The sequence below is a fragment of the Elephantulus edwardii genome, unplaced genomic scaffold (assembly GCF_000299155.1).
Source record: "Elephantulus edwardii isolate Elephantulus edwardi_28Jun2011 unplaced genomic scaffold, EleEdw1.0 scaffold00013, whole genome shotgun sequence".
NCBI classification, from domain to species: Eukaryota; Metazoa; Chordata; class Mammalia; order Macroscelidea; family Macroscelididae; genus Elephantulus; species Elephantulus edwardii.
Window position 1 is genome coordinate 27377270 of NW_006399763.1, and position 7400 is coordinate 27384669.

A 7400-nucleotide genomic window follows, 5' to 3' on the forward strand; every position below is an offset into this window, starting at 1 on the left:
ATTGTTTGTCTGTGTGTACTGTCAAATCAGATCTGACTGGTACAGGAGGAGATTGTTCCTCCTTCTTCAGCAGAGCATCTGGGAGAATGTATTTTATATTATTTTCAAATGAAGTTAAAGTCAAGGAAATCTCAGCCTGTAAGGAAAAGAATAGGAGATGGATTAGCATAAGAAAGATAATCAAGGAGCTGAGAAAATTAGTTACTTCTTAGAGAACATCACAATAATATTCTTGAAAGAGACTGAAAAATTGATTGATAAAATTATCAACTAGGCAGGCATGACTTACTTATAAGGAAATGATGAAGGCAGAGGGGTGAGAATGGGAAGTTAAACATAGGGTCTCACAATTTGATGGTACTGTGTGTAAAGGAAATGGGAAAGATCTGATGTGAAAAACAATGTATTTAAACTTTGTAAATAAATCAGTATAATAAAAAAAAGCTAAATCTATATCTGTCATAGGTTGAGTTGTGACCCCATAAAATATGTGTTAAGTGATGATTCATTGAGTCATTGATGAATCATTGAGTCATGATTCTCAGATACAGTAAATATAATGTGGCAGTTATGTGATGATGTGCTTATTCCCATGATGTGGTCTTATGTGATCAGTCCTGGTCCCATATAAAGAAATTATACTATATGTATCAAAACCATTAATTCAGTTACAAGCGTGATCTGATATAAGGGTAGTCTCCTTAGGCATGGCCTGCAACACTTTCTATTCTACAGAGGATAAAAGAAAGAAGAAATAAGAAGGTAGGGACATCAGTACCCCCAAGAAAGAGCCATAAGTAAATGCATCTTTGGACCCCGGCTTCTTTCATAGTGAATCTCTGAGCTCGAGGCTATAAAGGAACAAAGACTTTCCTCCAGAACCAACAGAGAAGACTTTACCACAAAACCTGCACCTTGAATTTGGACTTCTCGTTTCTAACTGTGAGAGAATATTTTTTTTAAGAAAAAAAAAATTTAAGGCCACTCACTTGTAGACTATCTGTGTTAGCAGCACTGGATAATGAAGACTGCACACTAATCTCTAATTCCCAAAATGTAAGCCGTTTAAAAATTGGTGTCTATAAGAAATAACGCCTAGATCTTTTTTAATTGAGATTTAAAGAAAAATTATAGATAACTTGGATTTCTATTAATTCCTTGTTGCATATTTTCCTCCCTACCTATTCCTTCCCTAAAATCCAGACTCTTAAACTTGGTTTTGGCAGATCAAAATTTCAAGCTACCTTTAATCAGTCAGATATCTCACACACACACACACACACACACACACACACTCTAAAGGAATGCAGATTAAAACTTTTTATAATGTTTCATTATTACTAATTTCATAAATGTATAAAAGTACTCTAATCATAATTTTACAGCTCCATGAATTTTCTTAAACTGAAGGAATATTTTTGACCAATTCTAAGATCAAAAGTCACCTTAAATCCACTTCAAGTTACTTTCCTGACCTCAAAGGCAACCACTATCCTGGCTGTTAATACTGCAAATAGTTTTGTTAATGTTAGAGCTTCATAGAAATAGAATCACACACTTGGAAATCACTTTGAACTTTGGTTCAGATCATCTTTCCCTAATATGTGTTTTGGAATCATTTATAGTTTTATTTCATTTCTTTTTATTAAGAGTATGTGCCCAACATATATCACAGCAAAACATCTAAATTCACAAGTTTATGTAGAATTCAGCATATCATTCACACCCTTGTGCAGCCATTCTTACCCTCTCTCTAGGCTGTTCTTCCTCATCAGTGCAAACTCACTGACAACCAAGTCTTCCATCTAATCCCCTGAGTTGCTGTTGATACCATGTAGTTTTCAAAAGAGCAGATTGCTCAAAGCAGGCATTTCTTGGTTTTAGTTTTTTGGTGGTGGTGGTGTTTTTTCAGTCAAGCTAAACTATTTTTTAGTTTCAAGATTTCAGATAATATCTTTGGTTCCAAGTTTAAAGATTACCCTAGAGCAATAGTTCCAGAAGTTTATCCAGTTTCCATGACTCCAGAAAGACTGGACTATATAAGAATTTGAGATATATTCCACTTACTTTTGAGATTTAGAAGACTTTTTAAAATTTTATTTTGAGGATTGAAAAGAAATTAGAAAAATAGAGTAGCTATATTTAAAAATTAACCTTAAGCATATTTTAAATCCCCTCTTACACTTTATTTAAAACATACCAAGATCTATAAACATTGTATTTTTATATTGTAAAGTGAAAGCTGCACATGTAATTATTTCAATATCTTATTTTGTTTTTTAAGAAAACCAAAAGAACCCAGCAAAGGAACACTTTATAGCTTAAAATCCATAAAGGTATGCATCAGGTCTGTATCCTTTCTCCATATTTATTCAATATGTTCGCTAAGCAAATCATTCAAGAAATTAGACTTTATGAAAAAGAGTGTGGACTCAGGATATAACAAAGACTCATAAATATCCTGCATTATGCAAATGATAGAGCCTTGCTTGCTGAAAGCAAGGAAGATTTAGATGCTTGCTGCAGAAGATCAAGTCCTACTGCCTTCAATATGAATTAGTTTCAATATCAAGAAAACAAAATCCTCACCACTCGGCAATATCATGATATATAGAGAAAAGATTAAAATTGTCAATAATTTTATTTTGCTTGGATCTACAATCAACACCCTTGATACTAGCAGTCAGGAGATCAGGAGGCATGTAGTATTGGGAAAGTCTGCTGTCAGAAACCTCTTCAAAGTACTGAAAGCAATGATGTCATTTTAAAAACCAACTTGTAACTCAAGCCATGTTTTTGTTGTTTACCATCTGGTTGGAAATGACCCTTAGCTGACCTTCCAGTGGGTTTTTAGAGGAATGTAATCACATGGGAGGAGATTGTACATAGTCTTTCCAATCATCTGCTATGCATTTGAGAGCTAGACAACGAAAAATGATGACGAGAGAGGAATCAATAGCTTTGAGGTGTGGTTTTGGAGAGAAGTAGTGAACACTACAGTCTGGTTAACTATTTCTATTATGTTAGTTTCACAGCTATTGGTATTAAAGGCACTCATCAACAGCTTAGCTATGTGTCTTCAGTTGAGGCAGCCTAAGGACCACGCCCCCTGTGAGGAGTAGGAGTAGGGCCTAAGGCAATAGATAGAACATCCATTTTCAAAAGTCTTAACACTACAGAGGGTTTATTGGAAAAAAATTGCACTTCACATTGGAAACAAGATACAATCCTTCAGTTAGAACAGGTCCTCAAGCATGCTTACGGGCCTTTGACCTTCAGCTTTGAGGCTTTAGGCCAATGTTAAAAGAACTCTTATTTTTGCTAATTATGGCATCACCCTTCCCACATTCAATCTCTCAGTGAGTTTCGATAAGGTCTCCTATCTCTAGTTCCATGATGTAGCAGTCTCATGTCAGCTTTGTGTCACATCTTCTGTAATTCTCCACTGCTCATGCTGTGTTGTCTCCTTCTCAGTCTGTCTCGAGAACACCACATTTTTTGTTTCTTCTTTCTTTCTGGCAGGAAGAACTCCCTTTTTCTACTTCTGTTGTTGTTCATAGTGACCCTAAGTATGAAACCTATGCTATGCTTAACCAGTCTCACTGACTCAAAACATCTAATGTCATTGCCCCAGTTACCATGTAAATCCATTTCATCTGGAGTCTTCCTCTTCTACGTTGTCCCTCTACCCTTACAAGCATGATGTCCTTCTCCAAGGACTTCCTGAACACATGTCCAAAGTGAGTGAGTCAGAGCTTCAGAATCCTTGCATCTAAGGAGAAACATGTTTTCACCCTCTCCAAGACAGACTTCTTTTTTCTCTTGCCAGTCCATGGTATGTTCAAGACTCATTTCCAGCACCACAACTCAAAGGCATCAGTTCTTCTCCTGTCATCCTTAGTCATTGTCAAGCTTTTTTATGCAGAGCATGTACTTGAGAAGACCATAGCCTGGATTAGGATCCCCTTAGTCACTAGACTGACATCATTGAGCCTCAATACTCTGGAAAAATTCCTGATAATGTAATTTGTCTTTTGATTTTCTAGCTGCTAATATCAAGAATATTGATTGTTTAGCCAAACAAGCCAAAACTGTTAATAACGTCAATCTCTTCTCCATCTATCATGGTGCTGTCAATGGCCTAGTGGTGAGAATCTTTGTCTTCTTGATGTTAAGCTTCAGTTTATTTCGAAGACTACAGTTATGAGGCAAATGCCTCAGGTCCTCTTCAGTTTCGGCAGGCATAACACAGGTTGTTGACGAGTCTTCTACCAATCCGGAAGCCACATTCCTCCTCGTAGAGCCCAGCCTCCTGAATGATCTGTTCCACATATAGATTGAAAAAGCATGGAGATAGGATACGTCCCTGGCATACACTTTTCCTGCTTTTGAACCATGCAGTGTTTCTTTGCTCTTTTCTAATGACTGCCTCCTGCTTTAAGTATAGGCTTCTCATAAGCATAATCAAGTGTTTTGGGATTCCCATTCTTCTCAGAATTAGCCACAGTTTGATGTGATCCACAAATCAAATAAATGCCTTTACATAGTCAATGACAAACAGACTCTCCTCAGGTACTCTCTGCTTTCAGCCAAGATCCATCTAATATTGGCTATAATGTCTGTACTGCCTTGACCTCTTCTAAACCCAGTCTGCACATCTGGCAATTCTCTGTTGATATTCTGTTCCAGTCATTTTTGGATAATTTTCAGCAGATTCTTGCTTGCATGTGATATTAATGGTATTCTTTGATAATTTCCACATTTTGTCGGATCACCTTTTTTTTAAAATGTGAATGAATATGAATCTCTTCCAGTCAATTTGTTGGTCAGCCTGTTATCCTTTAGATTTCTTGGCCCAAGCTGGTGAACACATCTAGGGCAGAATTTATTTGTTGAAATATGCCAGTTATTATGCTGTTAATTCTTGGGGCCTTGTTTTTTTGCCAATTCCTTCAGAGAATTGTCTTTTAATCATATGTTGTTTCATTAAATTCTTCTGTGTCAATTTATTCTTTTTTATTCAGTGACTCTATATTCCTTTCATCATCTTTTAACGCTTCCTGGATCATCTAATATTCTGCCCATAGTGTCCTTAAATTTTGCAACTCAAGACTTTAATTTTTTCTTCAGTTCCTTCAGCTTAAGAAATGATGAACAGGTTTGGCCTTTTTGGCTTCCTGACTCCGGCTCTTTGCACGTTTCATTATAATACTTGGCTTTGTCTTCCCATGCTGCCCTTTGAAATCTTCTGTTCAGGGCTTTAAGATTTTGTCTCTAAGCCTGCTCAGTTTGAGCCTAATAGGAGTGAAGGAAAACGTGGAGGATATTCCATATGCATTTGCTTCTCAAACAATAAAACTCACAATATGTATTCCACATTTATGCTTGAAAAGTGAAAACTTTTCAAAGCATTAGGTACATAAAAGGTTTTTTTAAAAAAATGATATCTTGAGTTTTTTAAAAGAGTTGTTTTCCACCATTACATCATTACATAACCCAAATTTTCATTAATATTTCCTTTTAGTTTCAGAAGTTTAAAGTCAAGTTTTATTTTTCTTGGAGGGAAACATTAAGAAAATTTTAACTTCAGAAAATTACATACTACAACATAGTTGTTATTATGTTTGATCAAGTCAGTACCATCTAGTTGACCCTACAGCAGGTTTTCAGAGGCAATTAATTGATTGAGGCATTGCCTATCCCTCTCCCATGGAGCAGCATTTAGATTTGAACCACTTGCCATAAAAATTGCAATACAGCTAGACCACCAGAGTATGCAGTATATTAGTAACTGTGTTGTTGTTGTTGCTGTTACGTGCTTTTGAGCTTTAACCAATCTACAGTTGACCTCCTGGGTTTTGAGACAGTTAATGGCATGGGAAGAGACTGCCCACCCTTCTCTTGAGGAGCAGCTGGTGGATTCCAACCATAAACCTTTGGGATTACAGCCAGCTTCTTACCATTAGGACTAAAAGCATAAAATACACAAAGTAAAACTAGTATTGGATGGCAAAAAATGTGGTTCATTAAGAATCAAATACATTGAAAGCAACTACTTGTAATTTCAATAAAATTACATGCATAAACATATAAAAATAGTTAATACTGATCAAGCAGTAGCAGTTCCTCCACAAGGATGATAAAAAAATTAAAAGGGACCAAAAACACACATATCTATGCACATATGCAAAGACAGAAAAATCCTTAAATAGCAAATCTACCAACAGGGAAAAAGCTATGATGAAAAATTTTAATTTTTCTTAACATAGGGAAAGAATCACTGAAATTGATACAGTAATTTCATCTTTTAAAACTCTAAAATTAGATAAACTTATTTTGAAGTATTATTTCTCTATACTATTTTAAGATTATTAAAGTGGATTATATAACTTTTTTCTTTATAGAAAAGCTGAACTCTTTTTTATGTTCATCTGAAGAGAAAGTTCTCATTTTTATACAAGCTCATATTTCATAGTGCCTCGAGGAACAAGTAAAAGAAAGTCACATTTGAGATGCAATATTATCTTTTTTCATATTGTCAAGGATTTTACAGAGTGCTAAAGAAAAAGGATGTCAGTTTCAAGACAAAAGTTCACCTGATCCAAGCCATATTTTCAATTGTTTCCTATGAATGTGAAAGACACCAAAAGAAGAACCGATGTCTTTGGATGGTATTAAAGAAAAATCCTGACTATCCTGTGGACAGCTAATGGAACATCAATTCTGTGTAGAGGACAGGCAATCAGAGTGCTCCTTGAAGGCAATGTTGGTGAAACTTTGTCTACATTCTTTGGCATGTTGTTAAGAAGGACCAATCCTTGGGAAAAAGACATGACACAGGGTAAGTCGAAAGGTCAGAAAAAGAGAGGAAGATTCTCAATGAGATGCTTTGATATAGTCACTGTAACAATGGGGTTTGAATGTATCAGAGATCTTGAGGATGATGCAGTATAGAGCAAGGTGTGGATCTGCTGTTTATATGGTCACTAAGCATTGTGTTCAACTTGATGGCACCCAACAACTACATACTACCCTGACTCTTCAGTGAATTCTGACTCACAATGACCCTCCATCATGTTTCTAAGGCTGTCAGCTTTATAAGGAAAGATTATCCAACCTTTTCCTTAAGGAACAGCTAGTGGATCCAAGCCTACTTTTGGCTAACATCTCACTAAGGATATTAAATGTTGATGGACAAAAACTGATGGAATGAAAGTTGAGAATTAGACCCAATGGCAGTGGGTTTTCCTAGATTGTTGTTGTTGTAGTTGTTATGTGCCATTGAGTTGTTTGCTCTATCCTGTGCCAATCGCACTGCCTCTGACACACCCGTCCCGATTACCAGAGTCACTGAATCAATCCATCTCATAGAGGGTCTTCCCCTCTTGCACCATCCCTCC